Source organism: Balaenoptera physalus (assembly GCF_965194825.1).
Source record: "Balaenoptera physalus genome assembly, chromosome: 7".
Lineage (NCBI taxonomy): Eukaryota > Metazoa > Chordata > Mammalia > Artiodactyla > Balaenopteridae > Balaenoptera > Balaenoptera physalus.
The window spans coordinates 26985359-27010852 of record NC_138886.1 but is presented as its reverse complement, the minus strand read 5'-3'; the positions used below and the strand labels follow the sequence as shown (position 1 = coordinate 27010852).

At 39.9% G+C, this 25494-nt stretch overlaps 1 long non-coding RNA gene across 3 annotated transcripts in view; it reads left to right on the top strand.

The window, feature by feature from the left end:
- LOC309665077 overlaps positions 1-25494 on the top strand; it is a 514078-nt gene that overhangs the window by 114590 nt on the left and 373994 nt on the right. For all 3 annotated transcript variants that reach the window (XR_014266191.1, XR_014266192.1, XR_014266193.1), the window contains exon 3: positions 11187-11485. This is a non-coding gene — a long non-coding RNA (uncharacterized lncRNA). The remainder of the gene's footprint in view (positions 1-11186; positions 11486-25494) is intronic.

The following is a 25494-nucleotide window of genomic DNA, read 5'->3' as shown; positions in this document are numbered from 1 at the left end:
ACTCAGCTGCCTCTGCCAAAACCCAGACACTTGATGCTAAGGAACTGCATAATTGTGGCAGTTATTTTAGGTGTAATTAGTTAAACCAAGGATTCCTGTCTTCTCTGGAAATGCATTTCTATCCTGATCTATTCCACAAAGGATTTGAGACAGCTCAGATATTTCTTTTCATTACACAACAGCCCTTTTCCTCAAGGAGCTGAATGGAATATATTTATTTTTCAAATTAGCATAAATTAAATTGTGTTTTGAACATTTTTTAAAAATTAGAAGGGACATGCAGTAGGAAAAGCTCTGGAATTAGAATCAGATAACCTGGCCTCTTCTCTCAGTTTCACTGATTAATAAGAGCTGTATGGCTTTGGATGAGTCCTTCTGATTTTACATCTGTAAAATGGGGAAAGTCATCCAGATGATATAATAGTAACAGCTTCCACTTATTCATTATTATAGGTTTCATGTATGTATTATAGCTCTAAATCCCTCTGTGTCCCTGCAAAATGTGTTATGATGTCCCCTGGTTTAAAGATGAGATAAACGTAGGCTGAGGGAGGTGATGTGACATGTCCAAATACGTCCAAATAAGAAAATAAGTGATAAAAATTAGGGAATTATGGCTCTTTCCATGATGCCAGGGTGTCTGTAGGTAGAGGGAGGAGTTGATAAATGAGATTCTGTTCATCATGTTTTTTTCATTCTCATGGAGAGATGGTCAGTGATGTAGCTGCTGCCTCAGCGCAGGGACGGTCACCTCACTGGGGCTGCTGAGCCCCTGCCTCACTTAAATTCACAGTTTATAAGCTTGTTCTAGCTATACAACTTCTTTCTTACTTGTGCAACTGAAGAAATAAAGGTTTGTGTTAGGATAACCCGGGTTCAGACGCAGCTCTACTTGTGTTAGTTATCTAAACTTAATGGCTTAAAACAGTACACATTTATCATCTCATAGTTTCTGTAGCTCAGAAGTCCAGGCATGGCTGAGTTGGGGCCTCTACTCAGAGTCTCAGAGGGTGCCATCAAGGTACCTGCCAAGGTATATTATCATCTGGATGCTTGGCTGGAGAAGAAGACACCTCCAAGCTCATTCAGATTGTTGGCAGAATTCATTCCTTTGTGGTTTATGGAAGCCTTGGCTTCTCACTGGTTATTGGCTAGAGGTCACCCGAAGGTCCTAGGGGTCGCCTGCCATTCCCTGCCAAGTGGCCCTTTCCATAGGCCATTCACAGCACAGCAGCTTATTTCTTTGAAGCCAGCAGGAGAGCTGGAGTGAGCTGGCTGGCGAGGTGGAGTCTTTCATAAAGTAATATAATCTCAAGGTTGCCATCCCATCTCCTTTGAGTTATTCTATGGGTTAGAAGCAAGTCACAGTTCCTGGCCACATTCAGGGAACTCCCAAAGTTGGTTTGGAGTTTTCTGTGGGAGCTGTGGCTATTTTTCCTTTTACTAAAGGGTGATCTTTGAGCTGGGAAGGTTTGGTCATTCGTGGAGTTTCAAAAGAGTGCAGAGATAGGGGAAGGTGATACCTGCCTGGGTGATCACATTAGCCAAATCAATTTGGTACATCAATGTTGATGTTAAATCTTGTAACACTGAAATGATGTTTGGAAAGTCCTTTACTTTTTTTGAATTTTCTTACTTGTTACATTGGGATCTTAATTCCTTACCTTATAGGGTTATGGTAAGATAACGGATGTCAAAAGGGCTATTTGTGAACACTAACATAATACACATAGTAAGTCATCTTCCTGCCCAGATTCTGGATTCCCACCCACATCAACTTCTGAGAGATGGCATGGTGCCAGCTTCTTTTCCAGGAATTCATCTGCCCCTGCCCCACGAAAGTAAAAATGCAAACACTTTCTGGTGTGATGAAAAGTAATGCAATGATTTGCACATTTTGGATGCTTAAAAATCAACAGGAGCCATTGTAAAGAGTCTTCCAAGCATCTTTTAAAAGGACTGACATATCATCATTTTGCTAGGAGTTTTCATATCTTTTTCATTCTATCTTGTAATTTTCCTTCTGGACCAGTTAGTGAAAAAAAAAGTTTAAAAAGCAGCAGTAAAAGAAAGCTTTAAGAAAACACTCCCATGCTCCACAGTTAGGGAGAGGTTTCTGAAATGGTCACTTCCTGACTAATTCTGGCCTTGCATCCTTATTCAGGTGCCTGGGTTAGGAATCCTTGGTTAAGAAAAGAGGGCCAAAAAAAAAAAAAAAAAAAAAAGAAAAGAGGGCCATAATGATATCTTCTGTAAACATATGCTCACTTCTAAAGGGATTCTTATGATTACCAGAATATTTATAATTTTCATCTCAAGGATTGGCTGAATTGGATGGTTTAGTTCTTTTTTTTTTTTTTTTTTTTTTTTTTTATAAATTTATTTATTTATTTTTGGCTGTGTTGGGTCTTCGTTTCTGTGCGAGGGCTTTCTCCAGTTGCGGCGAGCGGGGCCCACTCTTCATCGCGGTGCGTGGGCTTCTCACTGTCGCAGCCTCTCCCGTTGCGGAGCACAGGCTCCAGACGCGCAGGCTCAGTGGTTGTGGCTCACGGGTCTAGCCGCTCCGCGGCATGTGGGATATTCCTGGACCGGGGCATGAACCCGTGTCCCCTGCATTGGCAGGCGGATTCCTAACCACTGCGCCACCAGGGAAGCCCTGGTTTAGTTCTTGAAGGTTCCAAATCTCAACATGTTTGCTCTGACAAATGGTGGATGGACTTGCCTTCAGTGGTTACTCCTTATGCTTGTGAAATTAGATGGTTTAGCTTATTTTTGACTATTACAGTTTTCCAAATTCCTCCTGGGGCTCCCATGAACAATGATTAGCAATTTTTATTGTACTTTTATGTATAACAGTAGCTAACTTTCACTAGTTTTGGCTCACTGTTACATTCAAATTACACAGTTTTGAGGAAGACGTTGATACCGACCCTTGGCTTCACCAATTCCTGTATAATTCATAGATTTAGTGGTCTCATTTATCTATGCGTGGATCACCCTTAATGCCCATTCGAGTTATCTAATTGCTGGGTTTGATTTCTTTAGAAGAATCTTAATGTAGTCACTACATCAGCATCCGCAAACAAACACAACAATATTTTAAATGAACCTCTTAAATTTTATTTTACATTTTGGAAAGCATTCTCTCACAAAACTTTTTCTAAGAGCCAGTTGTGTGCAGGCATTCTGCTTGTTGCTAGAGTACAAGGAGAACTATAATCACATAGTATTGGCTGTAAGTTCCCTGGGGCAATGGCTTTGTTTTACTCATCTTTGGGTACACCAAATACAAGCACTTACAACACACTAATAATAATGAAAGGAATAGGTGATGTTTTATAGAATTATTGATAAAATGCTCTGGAACCAGATGGTTTTAGTGCTGAGTTATTTCAGAATTACAATGGACAGATATGTAAATTATTTTCTGTTGCATAGAAATGCATAGGAAGCATTTTTTGCTGTAAGGGAGGAGGCACATCCTCCAAACTCCTTCCATATGTTTGTGTGAGTTCTCATACGAGGCATGACCCACATCCCATAATATAAACTGAAATGGACATATAATTGTCTTCCTTGCACCCAGAAACTGGGCCTCGTACAGGCAGCCATACCAGAGGGTTGAATCTGAATCAGTGGCGCAAAGAAGCAGGGGCAGTTTAGAATAAGTAGTCTGGAATGCTGGGAGTGGCACCTGGGGTCCAATGATAGCAGTGTCAGTGACCATGGCAAGGCGCTGGCTATAGTCTGGTATACCCAGCTTCCCTTGGTTTACAGGATTGGTCTTCTAGCTTTGTTATTAGTCCTATGGACTGTCCACTACCTTACTTACAGAGGCTTACAAATGGAAGCCCCTGGAATTCTCCCATTCTGTTAAGAAAATTAATCCAAAGCAATACTCCATCTTTGGAGGGAATTTGCAGTGATTCGTTTTTTTCATCAAAGAAGTAAAAATATGGAGGTGAAATTCCTATGATATTACATTTAATTCTCTAAAATAAACAATGCACAATATGAATAGATCTTGTGAAATTTTTAGAGCAATGTAATACTTATAGTAGACAGAAGAAAACTGTAGCCATTCTCACTAATGAATTGATACAAAAATCCTAAATGAAATGGTAGCAAACTGAATAAAATAATACATCAAAAGAATCATTCATAATGACTAAGTATGGCTTATTCTGGGAAAATGAAGGTCATTCTTTTATTAATTCCAGGATGGAAAGAAATTGATTAATATAATACATCATATCTCTAGGTAAAAGAACAAAGAGCTATATGATAATTTTAGTAGATAGTGAAAAGGCATTTAATAACATGCTATTCTAGATTTAAAAATATAAATATTAAGAAACTAAGAATAATTTTTTTCAATGTGGCAAAAATGAACTATTCAAAAATAAACACTATGATACTTAATAATGAAACATTAGGCTCATTGCCACCAAAATCAGCAACAAGATATATTTATATAACTTTTTTCTGGAAGTTCTGGGCCATACAATAAGACATTGAACAGAAATAAAAGATTATTGCAAAGGAAGACACAAAGACATCACTATTTGTACATGTTTATATTCCTAGAAAGCCTGAAAATATCAACTATAAAAAACTCCTAGAAGTAATGAGTTCAGTAAAATATCTATATATGAGATAAATATATAAAATTAATAGATTTTCTCTATATAACAAACAAAATATTAGGCAATATGATAGAGAAAAATATGTAATTTACAACTATAACAAAAACAATACAAGTAGTAGCAATTTTAAAAAGCATGAAGGAACTATATAACAAATTATAGGAGTAATATAAAGAATATTTGGATAAATGCAAAGACATAGTGTGTTCTGTATTCTTGAATGAGAACACCAACTAGTACAAAAATGTCTGATCTTCTCATAGACACTGTGCTCAGTTCTTCCTAAGTCTTGTCAAGTAGGAGATACATAGTGAGGCCTGATCATAGAGTAGTCATCATTACCTTGTTGCAATACAAGTACTGTAATATAACTTATGGACAATATAGCACTGTGAGTCCGCAGGCAGAATAGGAATCTGTACTCAGGACCCAGACATCAGATTCAGATGTGGCTTACTAACAACAGTTTTTGAAACCACATAAAGTCTCAGAATGACGTAGGGAGAGATAAGAGACTTGATGATCTCACGCTTGGGTGTTTCTACTCCCTGTCTGTACCTCACCAAGGACAGGCAGGCAACCACTGCTTGTACTCAAGGAAACTGGTAGAGACTCAGGAAACCCCAATCAGGTTGATATCCTTTAGTAAACAGGGTAATGGTTTATGGGCGTGTCACCTTTACAGGTGTACAGGGACCCATACTCAAAAGGATCCTGCACTTTGTTTAATGCTATGCTGTCATGATTGTGAAATTCTTAATAATTTTTGAACAAGGGAACCTGCATTTTCATTTTTCACTGCATATCACTGTAAAACTTAACTTGTATGAGATGTCAGATTCATCTTTGTCTGTTCTCAAGCCCAGCTGCTGCAGGACAAATTCAAATTTAATGCTATCTCAGTTAAAATTCTCCTTTTGGGCCCCCCACCCTCCCCACATACCCTGGAGAGAAACCACATGTCCTTTATGGACATGTATTCTGTAAGATTCTGGCTTTTGCTAGAGACAGAGATGAAGGACACAGTCACCGTTCTCAAGATGCCCACTCATGTTGGAGGGAAGTGATAGGAACACAAACACATATGGTACAAGGTGAATGTGTGCCCTAAGAGAAGTGTAAACCAAGAATTCTGGGAGAAGTAGAGGAGCAATTAACTGCTTTTCATGGAGATATAGTGTTTATTCTGGTCTCCAAGAATGAATAGCAATAAACAAGTAGGAAAGCTTGGAGAGGGCAATTCCAGGCAAGGGAAGAGTATAAATGGAAGGTCATAAAAGAAGAGTGCATTTCAAGAACAGCTGGAGTTCATGGTGACTGGAAGAGGGAAATGGGGTGAGAATAATGGGTAGAAGATGCTACTGAAGAGGTAGGTTGGGGAAGATTGAGGAGGTTTGCATGTCTCTTTGCAGGCAATTTGGATTCTATCTAGTAGACAATTAGGATGATTTGAAATATTTTTCTTTTTTTTTAATTATAAAAATAAAAATTCCAAACATACAGTAAAGTTGAAAGTATTTGACACTGAATACTTCTATACTCACCACCTAGATTCTGTCATTAACATATCATCACATTTTTTAAAATCACATAGCTCTGAAAGGTTTTTAGGGAGGAAGCAGAACCAATACAAAGGGTATGGAAGATAGACTGGAGGTAGAGAAATGTGTGGGAAGGGATCAATTAGGAGTCACTTCCTAAGTTTCACACAACACAGCATAAGAATCTCAAATGAAGAATGGTTTCCCTGGGTTCAAAAATACTCATATTACAGTATATCCCCTCAAATCTTTATAGACATTGCTTTATTGTCATCTGACATTTTGGTGTTTCAGAGTAAAAATCTGAGGCCAGTTTGAATTTTGTTCCATTAGAGATAACTACTTTTTTTTTCTCCTGGATGTTTTAGGACTTTCTCCATTAACTATATAATCAAAAAAATTTCAGATATCTGGGTTTAGGATTGTTTTTCTTGATTTTGCTGGACCAAATATTCAAAAATTGTTTTTTAGCTCTGGGAAGTTTACTTCAGTTATGTCTTTGATTATTTTTTTCTTACTCAAGATTCCTGGAAGCATCCAATATTCCTAGATTACATTGTTATTTTCTTCTGTTTTTTATTTCCCTAATAAGTTAGAACTTTCTGCTCTTCTCCTTTGAGTTCTTAGGGACCTCAGGTTTCCCTTCATATGTGTATCTTGGTTTTTCAGTGTCAATTCTTTTTCTAATAGAGATATCATTTCTGTTATTACTTTCTAATTTTGCCTGGCTCCTGCTTTAATCTCAGCTAATTGTCTTGTACCTCATACTATTATCCTTTTACTTTTCTCTTCTGTCCTTTCCTTTTAGTTTTTTAATTTCTTTATTATAATAATAGTTTTTTTTTGGCCACACTGCGAGGCATGTGGAACTTCCTCGACCAGGGATCGGACCCGTGCCCCTTGCAGTGGAAGCATGGAGTCTTAACCACTAGACCACCAGGGAAGTCCGTTATTTTTGTTTTATAGAAGTTTTATGATTAAAAGTCTTCCACAGTTCCCATTTCCTAGAGGACACAGTGCAATTTTTGTAGTATGTCACTTATAGTTTTTTGTAGTTGGGCCCCACTCATTGTTTCCCTATACACACATGCTATGCTTCAGCCACTCTAGGTATTCTTTTACACCTCTATACCTTTGTTCATGCTGCCCCTTCTGATTGGAATGCCTTCTTTTCTCACCTCCATCAGGAAAATCGCTACTCACCCTGAGTCAACAAATAGTGACTCCAATGCCATTGTTTTAGCAAAGTCTTCCATTATTTCTCCGCTTAGAATTGATTATTTGCTCTTCTATGCTTCCATGATATAATGATCAGAGGACTCAATTACAGTTGTGTGGATACATTGTCTTCTCTAATAAATTGTGTTAGAAGAATGTCATTTTGAAGGTATACGGTATATAGTATAATAGCTGATATTAATTCAGTCAATAAATATTCATTAAACAACCACTCTATGACAAACACTGTGCTAGGCACTTGGGATATATGGGTGAACAAGACAAAGTTCCTGACTTCTTGAAACTCACAGTTCAGTGAAGGGATGATAAATGAGTAGTAAACAAATAAATAATTTCAGATGGTGACCCAAGGCGCCACTTATAAGATGTTGGATGAACTAAATTTCTTGAATGAATGTTTGGTGCTAGTACAGAAGAAAGAAATACAATCTTTGTATCCATTATCTTTGGCTTCAGAGCATTTAATAATCAGAAAGATTTCAGCACTATACAACAATTAGCATTTTTTTAAGCTCATGTGTCTGTGGGTCAACTCAGTTCTAGGCTGGGCTCAGTTAGGTGTTTGACCTGGGTTCACTCATGTGTCTGTGACTGGCTGGGGTTAGCTGATCTAGGCTGGGCTTGGTTGGGGTAGCTCATCTTTCTTTTGCAACCAGCATGATAGCTCTGGCAAACCCGAATAAGCAACCCTGTTTCAAGTCTTTGCTTGCGTCCTGTCTGCTACCATCCCGTTTACCAAGCCTAGTCACGTGGTTAAGCCCAGAGTCAAAGCGTAAGGAGGTATACCCCACCCAAAGCAGGAGACACTGACAAGTTACATGGCAAAGGGTGGAGATTTATAATCCCGTTACTGGCTAGGTAATGAAAAGTTGGAACAATAATCTAGTCTGCCTCAGGTCTCTTGATGTACATGACATCATGTGACAAGGATTAGAGCCTGACAAATCCTCAAGCCAGTACTTGGGTAAATTTTTTGACCTTTCCTTACCCTTTGTCTTTCCTTTATGCAGCCTGCTACCCCTGACACCCCATTCCTACACCTCACCACCAACATATCATTCACTTGGTCTTGGTTCATTTATTTACTCAGTGATGTTGTGACTTCAAGCATCTGCATCTTTTGCTTGGGAGGTATTTTGTTTTGTTTTCTTCTTTTCTGTGGGGTGTGTGTGTGTGTGTGTGTGTGTGTGTGTGTCTTGGGCTGCTCTGCTGTAGAGCAGAGCAGAAGTACCAAAACAATGCCAGACAGGAGTTTGTGTGTAAATATCCCAATTCCCTCACTCAAAGGAGAGCGATATCTGAAGTGTATCTTCCACCACATCCCCATTGTTTCCAGTGGAATCAAACTCCTTGTTTGGCAATAAAACCTTCAGTGACTATCTCATGTCTCCCCACCCCTACTGGTGTTTCCTGGGATCACTCTCAAATAACCTACTTGCACACAAATCCTTGTCTCAGGATCTGCTTCTGTGGGACGCCAAGTAAGAAAACATGTATTGTAAGTCTACCATGAGCAGAAAGCCGCCTGGAAGTCCACTCTTAGGCTAATAAGTGAATCCTGAGCAGTTGTATTATTGCCGATATCAGTGTATAGAAAGAAATCAAATGGGTAGTGGAAAGAACATGGGGCTTTGTTTGAAATCAGACAAACCTGGGCTCCAGAATTTCCTCCACAACTTACTTTCCTACCCTTCCTGAGTCTTGTCAACTGTAAAATGGAGATAATGCCCATCTCACAGTGTGAGACGATGCAATAACACATTTAAGTGCTCTCCACTGGGCCTTGCACATATTGGGTATTCAGTGAGTAGTAGCTAGAGGAATTTGAAGGCAAGGTACCAGGCAGTTTCCATGAGAAAGTAGCTCTGAGAGAGAGAGACTGCTGCTCTCCCACATTCCAAGGTTCTTCTTTCCTCCTTTTCCTATCATTCCATTCTCCCTATAATTCTCCACCCATCAAGAGGACTAACTAGCATCATGGATCTGAGGTTGTTCCAGAAATTCTTGTTTAGAACTGGGCCAAGTAATTTGCCTTTTTGTCCTTCAATTTCCATATTTCTATAATAGGGATTATAACACCTAATTTAGAAGTTGTTGTAAGGATTAATTGTAACGATATATTTAAGAGGTTTAGCCCACAGCCTGGCAGAGAAAATGCTCAGTAAGTGGCATCAATTAACATTTCCTTTAAAATAACAGCAGCATTTATACAGCATTGTGAGTAGGCAGTATCTCTTTTAATCCTCACTACAAGTGCATGGGGCAGGTATTATTATTATTATTATTATCAGACCCGTTTTACAGAAAAAGAAGCTAAAGCTCAGGGAAGCCAAGAGACTCACCCAGGATCACTCAGCCAGTACTGGGCGTCAGAAACAAATCTTCCCTTTCAACAACCATATTCTTTCCCTTTCACTTTATCTTCCTCCCGCTATCTTGGTTATTTATTCTCTGTGTTGCCTAGTACAAGTTCCCCAAAGACAGGAATAGATTTATTTTCCCCATGGATTCTGGGGCTCCACTCAGGGAACTTGGTTATTGAGAAAGGAATTAAATAATTGTCAGGGGAAAAGACAGCTTGTAGGAGAACGTGATAAATTCAACTGAGAAAGCGCCGAGGGTGAAGACACATTGAAGTTGGCACCAGAGCACAGGCCTTTAGGCTGTTGCTTAATAATATTAACAACTAATATTTGTCTAGCATTTTACAGTTGTCAAAGTACTTCCTGATGTTTAGTCTCACTTGATTCTCACAACAGCCCTGTGCTCTGTGGTAACTTCCTTTTTCACAATATTTTTACTGAGCCTTGGATAGGATAAGGGATTGGTTAAAACAACCCAGCCAGTAAATGCTAGAAGCAGAGAATCTGGGAGGGTATGGAAACCAGATCTTCTGCTGTCTAATAACAACTCGAATTTGCAACGTGCTAAGCAGTTAAAGCACGTTCACAAATAGCATCCCAATTTTTACAGTTACGAAGGCATTATCCCCATTTTATGGAGGGCGACACTGAGATTCAAAGGGGTAAAAGGACTTGCCCAAGGGTACTGTTGGCAATTGCCTGAGTCGGGTTTCAAGCAGGGGTCCTTCGACTACAAAATCTCTCCACCACTCGACCCTGCCAGACCCTAATGCAGCCTCCCTAATCAAAATGAAGAAATCACTTTTCTTGATCTATTCCCAGCTTCTCAGGGAAAACCTTCCTTTTTGCCCCTTTCCCCTCGTTAGAGCTGAGTCACGGTGGGAACAGTCCTGCTAAGGAGCGGGAGAGAGGCCAGGTGGAAGGCCTTAGCCGGAGCCCAGCTCATCCCATTTGCTAATGAAGATCAGCTGAGCTTCTTGAGTTTTCCTCCCTCTGACAGGAGCAGGGAGGCGTCTCACTGAGTTAAAAATGCGGCTTCAGTAGCAGATATTTCTCACAAAACCAGGAACCCATGTGGCTTCCTGGGTAGGATGGAGTCTCCCAGGCTGAGCATCTATTACCTGATGTCCATCCACCTCTCTCCATCTCCGCAGGGAAACGTGGGAATGAAGACAGGGAGGAGGTTGGAATGGAGGCTATGCCTCACCTTTTCCCAATGAGAAACAGCTCCCTGCTTGTAAGTAGCAGAGAATCTGGGGGAAGACCAGTCTTTGGTGCCACATCAAGCCAGGGAACTTCTATATCAGTTGCAGAATCTGTTTATTTTTCTTTACTTGTATTGCAAATTTATAACAAGCTGAGAAAAAAGCAGACCTCTCCTTTTTTTTTTTTTTCAGCTGGCCTCTCACTCTCTTCCCAACAATGTCTGGGTTTCCCTCAAAGCTACCAAGTGCTAATTTGAAAAATATGTTACCGACAAGTGGGAGAAAAGCAGGCATCCGATGTGAAATGCCCTCTAGGGCGTGGAGGAACTCCCAGAGAGAGAGAGAGGGAGAGCGCACGCGCGTGCACCACGGCTGCGTGCTCTCTGAGCAGCAGGAAGAAATGGGAGCGACTGATGGAGACTAAGACAGAAGCTCACTTATAGCTTGGTGACATCTTGGGCGGCTGGATGAAACCCTCCGTTGCATTTAAGGTACTACACAAATCTTATTGTTGATATTATTCGTTGCATTTTTCAGAGTCACCTGTAGGATACTTTTTTTTTTTAACATCTTTATTGGAGTATAATTACTTTACAATGGTGTGTTAGTTTCTGCTTTATAACAAAGGGAATCAGCTATACATATACATATATCCCCATTTCTCCTCCCTCTTGCGTCTCCCTCCCACCCTCCCTATCCCACCCCTCTAGGTGGACACAAAGCACCGAGCTCATCTCCCTGTGCCATGCGGCTGCTTCCCACTAGCTAGCTATTTTACATTTGATAGTATATATATGTCCATGCCACTCTCACTTTGTCCCAGCTTAGCCTTCCCACTCCCCGTGTCCTCAAGTCCATTCTCTACATCTGCATCTTTATTCCTGTCCTGCCCCTAGGTTCTTCAGAACCATTTAAAAAATTTTTTTTTAGATTCCATATATATGTTAGCATATGGCATTTGTTTTTCTCTTTCTGATTTACTTCACTCTGTATGACAGACTCTAGGTCCATCCACCTCACTACAAATAACTCAATTTTGTCTCTTTTTATGGCTGAGTAATATTCCCTTGTATATACATGCCACATCTTCTTTATCCATTCATCTGTCAATGGACACTTAGGATGATATTATTCACTTCATTTCTCAGAGTCACCTGTAGGATACTTCTTAAGAAAAATTTATTTTAGAGTTAATTACTAAAAAATACTTGCTTCTACTGAAGAGTTTGTGTATTTCCTCCTCATGGATGAAAAGACCTGTGTCACACATTATGTTTCCGAGCTTGCTTTGTCTGCCAGGAAGCTTAGAACAAAAATTACAGCTCAAACAGAGCTTTGGTAGAGATCCCATCACCAGCTTAACCGTATTTTTTTTACCTCATGTCTTGTCTCTCATATTCTAATGCAATTTCTTTCTTTTCCCTTTCTTTCTCTCTCTCTCCCTTCCTCTCTCCCTTTCCCTCTTTCTTTATGATTTTAAAAATGAATATTTTACCATTCTATGTATGTTATATGAATGACCTCAAATTCTTTGTGGAATAAGGCAATATATAAGTAAATAAGTAAATATACACATAAAAAAACCTTCCTGGAACAAACTTTGGATGAGAAAAATGAAGGGGATGAAGGAGCAAGGGAAGGAAATCCTGAAATTGACTTCAGGTTTTTTTCCTCGTCTAAATCAAATTCCATCACCTCATTCCCAGCTGCTACCAGTCTTGAGAGAGGCACCGTGGATATGGAGAGAACTTTCAGGATGAGGCTAACAGGAGTGGCTTATGGTGGGTGGCTGTTCTGCAGATCACCAAACCCTAAGGGCATACAATTCAATTTGAACATTTCAGAGAGAACTTCCTCCGGGTTCTTCCCATGGTGGTCCGATTTGTTAAAAAATTGAAGTATAGTTGATTTACGATATTATATTAGTTTCAGGTGTACAACATAGTGATTCAGTAATTTTATAGAGTTTACTCCATTTAAAGTATACTCCATTATAAAATAATGGCTGTAATTCCTTGTGCCGTACAATATATCCTTGTTGCTTATTTATTTTATACATAGTAGTTTGTATCTCTTCATCCCCTACCACTATCTTGCCCCTCCCCACTTCCTTCTCCCCAGTGGTAACCACTAGTTCTCTGTATCTGTGAATCTGTTTCCATTTTGTTTTATTTTTTAGATTCCACATATAAGTGATAACATAGAGTATTTGTCTTTCTCTGACTTACTTCACTAAGCGTAATACCCTCTAGGTCCCTCCATGTTGTTGCAAGTGGTAGAATTTCATTCTTTTTTATGGCTGAATAATATTCCATTGTGTGTGTGTGTGTCTGTGTGTGTGTGTGTATCACATCTTTATCCATTCATTTGTTGGTGGACACTTAGTTTGCTTCTATATCTTGGCTACTGTAAATAATACTGCTATGAACATCGGGTTGCATGTTATCTTTGTGAATGAGTGTTTTCATTTTCTTTGATATAGACCCAGGAGTGGAATTGCTGGGTCATATGGTAGTTCTATTATTCGTTTTTTGAGGAAACTCCATATTGTTTTGCATAGTGGCTGCACCAATTTACATTCCCACCACAGTGTACGAGGTTTCCTTTTTCTGCACATCCTCACCAACATTTGTTATTTGTAGGGCAGTCTGATTTTTTGCAGTACTAGAAAGAGTATGGGATTTAGAGGCCAAAGAGTATAACATTTCTAGATCCAATTGTGAGGACTTGGGCCTAACCTCTCATTTTCTGCAGAGGGGAAAATAATAACAACTCTACAGAATTAATTTAAGTATCAAATGAAAATGAAGATGAAAGTGCTATGTAGAGTATGAGGAATTACACAAATCTCATTATCTTCCTGAATTAAGGTTCTTTGCAGTCGTCTCCCCACCACCATTTGATATCTTATTTCACAACACCATAACTAGCAGCTCCTATGCTCCAGTCATTCCTTGACCATTCCTGGGATGCCCTTCTCCTCCCCTTGGGTCCATGGTAGACTCCTACACAACCTTTAAAACCCAGCTCAAATAACACCACCTTGATGAAGTCATAGCCCTACCATTTAAAATGAATACATTACTTTTTCCTTACTCTTGGTCATCAAAGCATTTGCTTCATACCATTAATGTTGGATGTGTTATATTGAACTTGGTTGCTTCCTGCCTGTTACCTCTCTTTTGTTTAGTTTTAAATCTCTAGCACATTGTAGGTACATCTAGCTTCAAGACGTTAAATCACAAAGTAAATGGAAGGTGAATTTCGAGACCTGTGAGCGGAGAACAAAATTTTCTCAGAAGCCATATGTATCTTAAAAATATTTCGTGCTACAAAAGGCCAGGTTGATAAAAATGAAATACCAAGCGATAGCATTGAAACGGGCTGTTGATTTTGTGACTCTCAAATGTGATGGGTGGATGCTCCCAATTTCCTCTGAGAACTCCTGTTTTCCAAGTCTAAGGCTACATTGACTCTAGACTGGGATATTAGGGAACTCTTAAGAGCTATCTGAAAGGAAAGGAAACAAGGCAGATTGGGCAGTGATGGGAACAGTAAAGCAGAGAGATTTGGAGCCCAGGCTGTGGCATCAGCTGCCTGGGTAAGCAATTTAATCTCTGTGTTCCCTTGTGATGGTTAATTTTGTGTGTCAACTTGACTGGGCTAAGAGATGCCCACGTAGCTGGTAAAACATTCCTGGGTGTGTCTGTGAGGGGGTCTCTGGCAGAGATTAGCTTTTGAATATGTAGACTGAGTGAAGAAGATAACCCTCACCAATGCCAGTAGGCATCATCCAATCCATTGTGGGCCTGAATAGGACAAAAAAGCAGAGGAAAGGCAAACTGGCTCTGTTGGTTGAGTTGGCACATCTGTCTTCTCCTGTCCTCAGACATTGGTGCTTCTGGTTCTTGGGCCTTTGGTTATGATACCATTGGCTTCCCTGGTTCTCAGCCTTTTGGGTTTGGACTGAAACTACAACACCAGCTTTCCTGGGCCTCCAGTTTGCAGATGGCAGACTATGGGACTGCTCAGCCTCCATGATTGTGTGAGCCAGTCTTTCATAATTAAGTCTCATGTCCTATTGGTTCTGTTTCTCTGGAGAACCCTAATATATTCTTCACCTGAAAAACTGGGATAATAATAGCAACTACCACATTGGTTTGTTTTGAGAGTTAAATGAGATAATACATGGAAAGCAGTAAGTATAGTGCCTGGTACGTGGTAAATGCTCAACAAATGTCATCTCTTCTCATAAAGTGCAACCTCATTTTCACACAGGAGGCCTATGTATCTCCTTAGCTTTCAGGGTTCTGGCAGCTCTCTGTTGTGGGTTGTTGCCTTTCTTTCTCCTAAATAGACGTGTGCTTACGTGTTGTGGGCAAGAGCAGAGCATCCACTGCACTTCAGTGGCTGACACAGGAGTGACTGGGACCTGGATGTGCCCCAACAGAAGGCACACGGCCTTGCTCTGCTCTGCTTATGTAAAAAGCATTGATTCCTCTGGATGCAGCATTTAGGGAGGATCATAGCCAAAAAGGACTACGTTTAAAAACTTATTTCCCTATCTGTACAATGAAGACGACAATCTTACTTAATTTCTGGAAAGAATAAATGATACATTATGTATGTCAAAGTGCCTTATAAACCAAAAAGAAATGTCTATATCTTTGTTATTATTACGATGGGCCAATGTGAGGATGAATTCAGTCTGAACAACAACATCAAAACAAATTCACGTGTGCTTGAATGGCTTACCACATTGTATGATTAGCCATCAAGCCCAGGTGTGGCGTTTTGACGTAGGCATGGAAGAATCACAAGAGAAGATAGATTTCAATGATGCCCTTCAGTGCTTTGTGCTGGGTGTGGATTTTATTTTTTAAAAATAAATAAATAAAAAGGGAAGACATTCTTCCCACCTATGAAGGACAACTTGGAGTGATCTCTCCTGGTTGACAGGAAACCATAATCACCTCTGCTGACCTAAGAGAGCTCTACCTTGGATTATGGAAGGTTGTCACGGAAATATTGTGTTCACTTACCCAAGGGAGCTGCATCAGCATTTTAGAAGATTGCTGAACTCAACTATTTAGAGAGCCCTACATCTCCTCCCTGACAGGGCACCACAGCAGTGATGAGGACAAGAGGGAACAAGGCTATTCTGGCAGGGACAGGGTGATTTAAACTCAGCCCCTACTCACTTGGATAATGGGCATCAAAGCAAGGGAAATCCTGTTCTAACTGTGAGTGTTCCTCATTTGGGCAAGAGCTATGTTCCTGGAGCTTTGTGTGCAAGGCAGTTTTCTGTAATCAGATCATTATTTGATGGAATTCACTGGGAAGTCTGAGAAAATTTTTTGTGGTGAAAGTTTTAGACGTTTTGTAAATTTGAAGTTTTGTAAGTTGCATTGTTTTTGAAACGTGGGCAATACTTGTAACTGACAAAAAAGGTGCTTGTTTTAAGATTTACTACGGATTTCTTAAATATTACAGCTTGCTCACATTACCTTGTATTTGTATAGAATTGTCAAATAATGCAGGGTTCTGGATTTCATTGGAAATTAATTCAATTAAAGTAACCTGGACACTTTGCTCTGCTTGGAGCATTGTGTGAATCTAATTCTTTGGCATTTTATGAAGCAAAACTGTTGGCTATTCATGAATGTTCCTTATGTCTACAACTTATATCTCTCAAGTATTCTTTTTTTTAAAATTTATTTATTTTTATTTATTTATTTTTGGCTGCGTTGGGTCTTCGTTGCTGCACGCGGGCTTTCTCTAGTTGTGGCGAGTGGGCGCTACTCATCGTTGCGGTGCTCGGTCTTCTCATTGCGGTGGCTTCTCTTGTTGCAGAGCATGGGCTCTAGGCGCGTGGGCTTCCGTAGTTGTGGCTCGCGGGCTCTAGAGTGCAGCTCAGTAATTGTGGCACACAGGATTTGTTGCTCCACGGCATGTGGGATCTTCCCGGACCAGGGCTCAAACCCGTGTCCCCTGCATTGGCAGGTAATTCTTCACCACTGCACCACCAGGGAAGTCCCTCTCAAGTATCTTCTGGAAGAGGGGAGCTGGCTCTTAAATATTCAAGAAATGTTTCTACAAGATAGCTAAAGAATATGGGGTGTTGTGTGTATATAATGCTACTTAATTTTATATGTTGGGAAACGGGGCTGCCTACCAGCTTACCCTGTGCCATCATAAACTGAGCATCTATGCTGTGCCTGCCATAGGCACTTACATGTGCATTAGATCATCTAATCATTACAATTGATATTATTTAACCTACTTTACAGATGAGGAATCTGAGGCTCAGAGGTTTTTTTTCTTTTTAATTATTTATTTTATTTTATTTTGGCTGCGTTGGGTCTTTGTTGCTGCACACAGGCTTTCTCTAGTTGCGGTGAGCGGGGGCTACTCTTCCTTGTGGTGCGCGGGCTTCTCATTGCAGTGGCTTCTCGTTGCAGAGCACGGGCTCTAAGTGCATGGGCTCAGTAGTTGTGGTGCACAGGCTTAGCTGCTCCGTGGCATGTGGGGTTTACCCAGACCAGGGCTCGAATCTGTGTCCCCTGCATTGGCAGGCAGATTCTTAACCACTGCACCGCCAGGGAAGTCCCAAGGCTCAGAAAATTTTAAGTGACTTGCCAGAAGTCAAGTAGGTTGCAGATCTAGGACTTAAACCAGAGGTTTTGTTCTACATTATCGTATAACCAGGGAGCAAAATTGACTAATGATGTGATTCAAGACTGAAGGATGGGGGGTAGAAGGGAGAATTTCAAACTAGTGACTGAAGACAGAGTTGCAAAGGATGGAAAGCCTTCTTAATATGGATATCGAAACCATATGACTACCATTTATCAAGTGCTTATCATGAACTTGGCATTATGCTAAGTGTTTCTCATGAAAACCATCAGAATTCCCATGAAGTACTGTCTTATTTTCCAGTTGTACAGATGAAGAAATTGAGGTATGGAGATTTAAATGGACTCAAGTCAGGCCATAGAACTCAATAGGCAAGGGCATTTGGACTTGGACCCAGTGCTGTCTCCCTCTAAAGCTTGTACTCTTTCTGTAATACTCTGCTGCTCACCATCCAAACTCCTGAAATGTAAATGCTTTTGCCCGTTAATGACAGCTGGAATTTAGGCCTCAGCCCAAGACTTGTTCAATAATATACAAGGCCTTGAAGCCATACAAATGTACTTCGAAACTTAAAGACCAGCATTTTCTTACTAGAACAACAAAAACAAAATATTCTTCGACACTGTGAAAGTAGTAAAAATATAGAACTTATCTTCCCTAAGATGCTGCAGAAGCTTAAAACATGGCAAGATAGCTTTTTAAAGATATATGTTTATAAAAGTTGCAAGGACATAGTGTTTAAAAATCAAGTGGTTTTCCGTGGTTTATAATGGACAACAGCAGCTTCCTCCCACTCTATCCCTATTCCCACTTCCCAGAGGCCACCACTTACATTTATGGTTGCCTCCATGTTTAGGATATCATGGATATACTGCCATTTCTTGCTTACTTACTTACTTATTTACTTACTTACCTACCTACCAACCTACCTACGTACCTTCCTACCTATTGCATTAGCTTCCTAGGACTGCCATAAAAAAGTGCCACAAATTTGTGGCTTAAATATCAGAAATTTATTGTCCTACAGTCTTGAGGCTAGAAGTCTGAGATCAAGGTGTCAGCAGGGTTGGTTCCTTCTGAGGGCTATGAGGGAGAATCTATCCCATGCCTCTTTTGATTTATGATGGATTGCTGGACATCTTTGGTGTTCCTTGGCTTGTAGGTTCATCACCCCGATCTCTGCCTTCATCTTCACATGACATTCTCTCTGTGCATGTTTGTCTCTGTGTCCAAATTCCCCCCTTTTATGAGGACACTCAACATATTGGCTTAGAGCACAACTTAATTACCTCTTTTTTACTTGATTACTTTTGTAAAGACTCTATTTTCAAATAAGGTCACATTCTGAGGTATGAGGGGTTAGGACTTCAACATATTTTTTGGGGGGGGTGGGCACAATTCAACCCATAAGAATTATCTATTGTCTTCCTAACATAAAAGATGAGATTTGGCTCTCAGCTTCACATCTTCCTTCCACTCACTTTTTTTTTGTTTTTTTTTAATTTTTGGCTGCGTTGGGTCTTTGTTGCTCCATGTGGGCTTTCTCTAGTTGTGGAGAGCAGGGGCTACTCTTTGTTGCGGTGCATGGGCTTCTCATTGTAGTGGCTTCTTTTGTTGTGCAGCATGGGCTCTAGGCACACAGGCTCAGTAGTTGTGGCATGCAGGTCCTAGAGTGTGTGGGCTTCTGTGGTTGTGGTGTGTGGGCTCAGTAGCTGCGGCGCACTGACTCTAGGGCATGCAAGCTTCAGTAGCTGTGGCTCGTGGGCTTTAGAGCACAGGCTCAGTAGTTGTGGCACACGGGCTTAGTTGCTCCGCGGCATGTAGGATCTTCCTGGACCAGGGATTGAACCCGTGTCCCCTGCATTGGCAGGCAGATTCTTAACCCCTGCGCCACCAGGGAAGTTCTCCACTCACTTTTAGTCCTTCCATCTTTATGGTAGTGGTTTTTTGTTAGATTCAGCGTTTACATTGTTATGACTGTGAAAATATTATTTACATCTGAGTCATGTAATGAGTATGATTAAATTTTCTTTCTTTGTTTTTCATGGAATTATTAATGGTCTTGTGTTCTTGTTTGCTTAGTTTTCTAAGTTAAAAGAGACCAAGTTCTAAACTGTAGAGGAATTTCTGCAAATCAAAAAAGATAAGAAATTAGTAAAAACATGGGGAAAGGTATGAAGAGTTAATTTAAAAAAGAAAAAAAAAAACCATGTGGTTAACAAGCAGATCAAGAGATGCTCAAACCCACTGGTGATTAGAAAAATGGAAACGTCAAAATATTACTTCTCTCCTACCAGATTGGCTATCATTGGAAAGCTGGATGGTGCTAAGGGTTGGCAGGGCTGTGGCAATACAGGAACTGCAAAGTACCAGTGGTGGAAGTGTGGACCAGGGCAGCAGTTCTGGAGAGGATTCTGCCACCTACGCCACTGCTTAGGCAGCTCTGTCACACTCCAGGATGTACATCCTACAGAAATTCCCCATCATTTGTGATAGCAGGAAGTTGGAGACAATCTAGCTGTTGATCAATAAGGGGCCAGATAACTACATATGGTGGATGTGTTTTAAGGAATACGTGTGAGTTGGAAGCAGTGAGTTAGATGTACACACAGAAATATGCATAGACTTAAAACACAGTGCTGAGTGAAAGAGGTAAGAAAAAGACTAAGATATTTAGCAAATTAAACTTGTGTAAATTGAAAATATATGCATATAATTTAATATACATTTTAAAAGAACTCATATAAATGAAATGATACATTTCAATCATATCAGGATGGTTGCATATGGGAAAATGGAAATAAGGGGAATGCATAAATAAGAGGGGGGCTGTGCTAAGACCAGTGCTGGTGAGGAGTGTGATTGATTCAACCATCTGCACTTGAGATCTAAAAACAGACTCAGTGTTTACACGGTTAAGACTAAATAAACATTATTTACACCTGAGTCATGGAGTGTATTATGATTATATTTCCCTTTTCGGGGCTAGGAGGAGGTATAGTTTATTTTATGTTCCTGGAATTAAAAATGATCCAAAAATTTTTTGTTTAGTTTTCTGTGCATATATCACTAATTCATCCCTGAACTCTTTGCCAAATGAATATATTTCTTCCCTTTATATTCAAATTCCTCAGATAATCTATCAGTTTTACATTTTCTTTTTTTGGTGATATCCCTCTTGGAGGTTTTTGTCCTCTGCTATGGACTGAACTGTGCCCCCTCCCCCACAATTCATGTTAAAGCCCTAACCCCCAATATGAGTGTATTTGGAGATAGAGTCTTTGGGAGGTAACTAAGGTTAAATGAGCTCCTAAGAGTGGAGCGCTAATCCAATAGGACCATTGACCTTATAAGGAGAGGAAGAGGTCGCTCGCTCTCTCTCTCTCTCTCTCTCTCTCTCTCTGCCATGTGAAGACACAGTGAAAAGGTGGCCATCTGCAGCCAGCAAGAGAGGTCTTACCAGAAGCCAGCTCTGTCAGATTGGAGACTTCTAGTCTCAAGAACTGTGACAAAATAAACTTCTGTTGGTTAAGCCATCCAACAGTCTGTGGTATTTACTTATGTTAGCCTAAGCTAAGATTTTGGAATCAAGAGTTGGGTGCTGCTGTAACAAATACCTAAAAATGTGGAAGCAGCTTTGAAACCGGGTGATGGGTAGAGGCTGGAAGAGTTTTGAGGTGCATGTTTGAAAAAGTCTAGATTGCTATAAAGGGACTGTTGGTGGAAATATGGACATTAAAGGTGATTCTCGTGAGGACTCAGAAAAGAGGAGAGCTGGAGAGAAAGTCTCCATTTTCTTGGAGAATGCGTAAATAATCATGAACAGAATGTTGGTAGAAATACAGATGTTAAAGGTCATTCTGGTGAAGTCTCAGATGGAAATGAGGAACGCATTATTGGAAACCAGGGAAAAGGTGATCCTTGTTATAAAGTGGCAAAAAACTTGTGTTCTAGTATATTTTGGAAGGTGGAGTTCGTGAGAAATGAAATGAGATATTTGAGAAGATTTCTAAGCAAAGTGTTGAAGATACATTCTGGGTCCTCTTGACTGCTATGACAAAATGTGAGAGGAGAAAAATGAATCGAAGAAGAAATCATTAAGTGAAAGGAAACAGAGCTTGAAGATTTAGAAAATTCTCAGCCTCTCCTTATTGGAGAAAGTTTGTTCTGAAGGGTGTGGTTGAATAACCATTTGATAAGGAGATTAGTATGGATGTGAACCATGAATTCAGCCACTTCAGCAGAAGCCAGAAATGGAGATAGGATTATATCCACTGAAACACAGCCAATTTTAACTGAAGGGCATGGAGATGGGATGAAATGAAGAAAGGCTGTCAGGATTTCTTAGATTCTCTAGAACAGGACAGTGGAGATGTTTGACTGCAATTTTGTGCTATAGTCTTCAAGAAAAGGGAAGAATGACCCTGAATTTTCTTCTCTGCTCCGGTTTCTCTATTCTCGTCTAGAACTTCCAAAGTGTGGCTGTAATTTCCTTCTCTTTCCCCCCCTAGTTTCCATCTCTTTTTCTTTATTTTATACTTTCTGAGAGATTTTCTCAATTTTATCTTCCAACCCGTCTATTGATTTTATTTCTACTCACTTATTTTTAATTTCAAAAGATCTCACTTTATGTAGATTGATTCTTTTCTTTTAATAGATGCATACTCTTGCTTTATCCTTACAATATTCCTTCTTATTTCTGTGAAGAGGTCAGTTTTTTGGAGATATTTTCTTCTGGTTCTTGCATTATTTTTCTTTCCTCTGAGATCCTTTTACTTTTTGTTGTTTTGGTTTCTTTCACCTCAGAAGCTTTCCCTCAAGTATCTGGTGATGTGGGGCTGTTTGCTCAAAGAGCAAGACCCTAAAATCTTAGGGAAATGAACATTCTTGGAGCAGGGACAGAACTTGTTAAATGGTGGGTTTCATTGTACAATGATCTGGCAGAGTTGTACAAGGATGAAAGCAATTATGAGTATCTTTACCTCTTTTTTATTTATTGGGTTGATCACTTTCCCCAGAGATGAATCTTCCAAATCTCCTTCCTGGGGAAGACATGCTTGGCTTCCAGCATTCCTGCTGCTGAACTGGGTAAGGAGACTGATGTTCTTAGTGTTCAGTAAGTAGACCTCCATTTACCCCTCCAGTTTTCAGTTTGACATCAGACTTCAGTTCTGCTTAATGACCCCAAGACCATAATCTCTGGTTCAACCTCTTTATAAAGCATACATCTAGTCTCCTGCTGGGATGGGAGGAGAGAGGTTCCCCAGCTGCAGATTCTGATCCAGACTTCCAACTAAGTCTCCTGTTTCAGTCCCATTGGTACCCCAACTTTCAAAAGTACATTGAGCCATGAATTCCTGAGCCTCTTAGAGTTCTTGAACTTGCATAGGCTTGTTTCTGGGATACTTTCATCATCATGCCTTCATCATCAGTTTAGGATTCAACTTTCATGGATCTAATAAATAAGTTACTACCTTTCCATCTGCTTTCTAGTTTCCAAAATTTTGTTCGTGTCAACTTCTTTTCCATTCTCTTGTCATTGGGTGTTATATTTTTTTGTACCTTTGTATCATTGTGATTTTGTTTTGGAAGGGAGAAATGGCAAAATACTTCTGTTGAGTCTTCAGTTTGATCAGAAGTCCTATAGAAAGTTTTTGAGGGAAATAGTTAGGGACATTTGGGAGACATTTATTATTTATTGAAATGGAGGATTTCAGAGCCAAAAACTTGAATTTTAAATCTTGGTTCAGAGTGGCGTTGGGCATGTTACTGAACCTCTCTTGGTCTCATAGGTAAAAAAAAAAAAAAAAAAAAAAAAAAAGATAATAACACCTACCTTACAGAGCTGTTAGAATTAGAAGCATGTGTGTAAAGCATGTAGTTCAGAAACTGATATAAGTACTGAATAAGTGGCAACTTTTATTATTTTATTGTTGAAGGAAAGAGGTGCCATTTATTATTTACTGGAGATGGGGAGAAGAGAAAAAAAAGGCAATTCAAGTGTCGGTTTTATTTGTAGTATCAGGGAAATGTCAAGTAAATCTCCCTCCATGCTTCTCAAGTGAAAGACTCTCTAACAACAACTGGATTAGAGAATGGTGTAGGGTCTCCTATTTTCCAACTAGAATGGAGAGCGGTTGCATATGTCCAGTGAAAGCAGGTTAACTTACCTCCCTTACTGCAAGCAAGTGGAGAAGCTAGGAAATAGTTAACTTCCTCCATGCTCTATAGAGTCTCTGCCCAGGAATCTTTATCCTCTCTGGAGTCTGGAGTCTGGAGTCTTTATCCTCTCTGGAATCTGAGCACAGTCCATCCAAACACAGGCAAGTCCAAGAAGAAACAGGAGAGAGAAGAGACATCTCAGACAGTGGTGGCCTCTGAATGCATTGACCTACCCTCTGGTAGAACTGTGGCCCATTGGATGACAGACTCTCACCAACCAACTTAGTGCTACACCGAGTTAAACTGTTAAAAGAGAAACTGGAAGAATTTACTCCAGATTCACTTCTTAGGCCTGTCCTATAGGGAGGGAAGTGGAAATCCCCTTCAATGATAAGGACAAAGGAAGAAAGGTTCCCTCCTGAAAGAATTATTGACATTACAATGGCTAAATCCCATGCTCTGCCATACATTGCATTCCTGTCACGTTCAGAACATTGTTGAATATTTCTGTATATACATTTTTGTCTGATTCTCATTTCTTTGTAATTTATATTGCCCATAGCCTAAAATATATCTCTTTGTCTTCTTTAACTTCTTGAGGGAGAGAATGCAGGAACTGTTTTTCCCCAAAGTAATTCATTCATAACAAGTTAGCCAAGAGGGAGAATTTCAGACAAATCAAGAACTGCTCTGTAAATCTCTGCTTCCTTGATGGGAGTGTGGTCCACAGAGGTCCACTTTGGTAATAGAAATCAAACATCCAGTCTTCTCCCTCTCCCCATATTGATGTGAGACTTCTTTCCTTGGGCTGTAGTACACAGTTGGATGGGTCCTTCTCTGGGTTCTTACAACTTCTCATGCCTTGGGCTTCTAATCTGAGATGAAGGGGTGCTTTCCCTATGGGATTGGAATGCAAAATAATCTTCCCCAGTGACTTCCTTTCTTTGGAGGGTGATTATTAAGTCTGGATTTTTGGCCAAATTTAGCTTTTGTAAAAGTGAAATTCCTATACAAGAACGATCCCTGTTGTGAGAATAATGAATATAAAACAAAAAGACAGAAGCCCTACTGGAATGGAGAGGTTTCTACTCATTGCCATGAAAGAATTTCACATCTCCTACTCCTCCTTCATTTTTTTCTCCTACCTCTTCCTTTCTCTTTTCTTTTTTGTTTCTCCTTTTATTCTTTACTTTTTCTGCCTCTTTTCATCTTTATTTCTCCCCTACTTTTTTTTTCTTATTTAGTTGATTTTCATTCTCCTGCTTCTCTTTGCCCTCCTCTCCCTTTTTTTTCTCCTTATTCACCTTCATCCTTCTTGGATTGTCACCACTCACCTGCATAAGCAGGACACTGAGTAAAGGTTTTTCAGAGTTACTAAAAAAAAAAAAAAAAAAAAAAAGACTTCTATTTCTTATGGAACTTAACGTTTGAGGACATACACCTGTGAACATAAGGATGCGTAGGACCAACTTATGAATCTAAGGCCAAATCTATGGGCTTCTGTTGGAATGGTTATTCCCTGAAAAGCCCATGGGTGCCAACTATGTGGTGGTGACTATAAAGCAGTGACCTCCTCTGGGACCTCCAACTCATTTCTCAGAGGGTACTGAGAACCCAGCGACCACCACAACTTTGTGCAACTTTCAACCTCAGACAAATCTGAATTGATGACCTGAGGGTGAGAGGCTCTGTATAACTTGAT